Source organism: Neopelma chrysocephalum, unplaced genomic scaffold (genome assembly GCF_003984885.1).
Source record: "Neopelma chrysocephalum unplaced genomic scaffold, ASM398488v2 Primary Assembly neopelma1_95894, whole genome shotgun sequence".
Lineage (NCBI taxonomy): Eukaryota > Metazoa > Chordata > Aves > Passeriformes > Pipridae > Neopelma > Neopelma chrysocephalum.
In genome coordinates, this window is record NW_020924545.1 from 1 (window position 1) to 2,338 (window position 2,338).

General features: G+C 66.8%; 1 long non-coding RNA gene across 1 annotated transcript; it reads left to right on the forward strand.

Annotated features, from left to right (window-relative positions):
• Positions 1 to 147: 147 nt before the first annotated feature.
• LOC113981036 lies at positions 148 to 1,143 on the forward strand. The gene is made up of 4 exons (XR_003538301.1): positions 148 to 157; positions 360 to 462; positions 668 to 724; positions 873 to 1,143. It is a non-coding gene; the product is annotated as an uncharacterized LOC113981036 (long non-coding RNA).
• Positions 1,144 to 2,338: the final 1,195 nt, after the last annotated feature.

The window sequence follows — 2,338 nt, forward strand, 5'->3', positions numbered from 1 at the left end:
GCGGGTGCTGTGCCCTGGGCTGCGGTGCCATGGCCCGCTCTCTGTTGCTCTGCAGGCCTCTCGGGAAGCACTGTTTGGTGCAGCCAGGTTCCTGAAGTGGAGGGATCTTGAGCACCTGGTGACCATGGAGCAGCCCTGGAGGTTTGGCGAGTGCCTGGTAAGGACGGCCCCAAAGCCCCAGTCCCTGGCTCCCCGAGAGCACCCAGCCCTCTGCTCCCCCCAAAGCCCGGCCCCAGCGGCTGCTGGCCGGGCCTCAGGGCTCTGCGGGCAGGGGAGCCCCGTGCTGGGGGCAGGGAGCGCCCGGCCAAGGGGCAGAGCCTGAGCCGAGCCTTCCCTCCGTGCCCTGGTGCTCTTTGCAGCTGGAAAAGGACAGGAGCCGAGTGGGCCAGTACGTGCGCCAGGCCCTGCCGTACCTGGAGAGCCCAGAGGAGCCCCTGCGAAAGCTGGCCATCAAGTTCCTGGGTGAGCCACAAGGCCGGGGTCCCTCCCCGCCCCGCTGCAGCTCGGCCCCAGCCCCGGCTGCTGCAGCGGCAGCAGGATGCGGCCCAGGGCATGTGGAGCCCCGAGTGGCCTGGGGCCTGCTGCCGCCCTGGGCCAGCCCAGCCCTGGGGCGTCCCCATGGGGGGGACCTGTGCCTCTGGGGCCCTGACAGCCTCTGTCTTCCCAGGGATCGCCGCCAGGTCCATGAAGCAGGAGCAGCCAGAGCTGCAGCTCATCTGCCAGGGTGAGGGAAGGCACCTTCCAGCTGATCCCCTTGGGCCCTGCTCCCTCCTGGCCATGGCAAGAGCTGCCTGGGATGGCCCGGGCAGGAGGGGCTCCTCGCGTCCCCCCACCCCTGGCCTCACCTTGGCTCTCTTTCCTTTCTCTTCCAGCCCTTCAAGGCATGACTGATGACAGCCCTGCCGTTTCAAACCTGGCACTTCAAACGCTCCACATCATCAGAGCTGTACGGAGAACTCCATTCTTCCCATTCTGGTAGTCTCCATTCCTGCCTCTTCCAGCCCGTAGAGGCATGACAGGTGACATCAGACTCGCCATGGCAGGCCTGGCAATTCAACACTGCTACGTGCAAAGAGCTGTACAGACGGCTCCCTACTCCAGATTCCAGCAGCTCCAAGACTGACTGTGCAGGGCGTGGAAGACCCGGCCTTTTCCTCAGGGCAGTGTCTGCCTGTGCTGCTGCAGCTCTGTGGAGAACTGATGAGGGAAGCTCCATCTCCTGGGGCCACGTGAGCCTGTGGGGAAGATGCCTCTTCCCTGCAAGCACCTCCTTTGAGCCCAGCATGGGAATACAACCAACATGTTATCACAAACAGAGGCCCAGGAGTTTTTTTTTGGTGCCCAGTGTGCATAGGGCCTTGGGGAAGAGGGGAAAAGGGCTCCTTGTGCTCAGCAACACTTGCCCCGCTGTGCAGCTTGCCAGCAAAAGGGAGCAGAAGGCCCTTGGCCTTTGGTGGCTCTCCTGGAGCCTCAACGCTTGCAGCAGAGTGGAGGGGCAGAGGCTGGAGCTGTGGGGATCCCTGAGGACCTTGTCCTTGGAGATGGCCACAAGCCCTCCCCCAGCCAGGAAGCAGCGTCTGTGTCCTGCCTGTGTGTTGCTGGCTGGATTGCTCCGGGCTCCCAAGTGCCTCTGGAGCGGCTCCTCTGGAGCTCCTTCAGGGCTGCGCCGCTGCCGGGCAGGTTGGCGGGGCTGGGGGAGAGCCGCAGGGGAGGGGGCGCTGGGAGGCCAGGAAGGAGTGAGGTGCTGCGGAGGCCCTGATGGGACAAGGGAGCGGGAAGCCTTGAGGGGAATCTGGGAGGGGGTGGGTGGCAGAAGGCTGCGAGGGGACAGACTGGGCAGAGTCCCCGAAAGGCAGGGTGGAGGGAAAAGGCCCCAGGACTTGGGGGGCAGAGGCCATAGGCAGCCCCCAGGCAACCACCTCCTTCCCTGCCAGCCGGCTGCTCTGGTGCTTTCCCGAGGCATCTCGCAGCCCTGTGGCAGAAACCCTGGAGGCCTCAGCAGCAGGGTGGGCACAGCCCCAAGGGGGCCAGGCTGGCCTGGCTGGGGACAAGGAGGGCAAGGGGGCCCTGCCGGGGCACATCCGCTGGGTGCTGCCGGCCAGGGGCAGTGGCACGGGCAGGGCTGGCGGCCAGCCCGGGCCCCCGCGGCTGCCCAGGCCACGGGGCTGTGGCCGACACCCCGCTGAGCCAGAGCTCTGGGCCCGCAGAGCTGCTGCCACCACGGGCAGGGCGCTGGGCTCCTCGGGCAGGCCTGCGCACTCGCTGCTGCCCAAGCGGCTCCGCGCCCCACACACAACAGCACCAGAGGCTGCCCAGGAGCAGCAGCACCCACAACGCC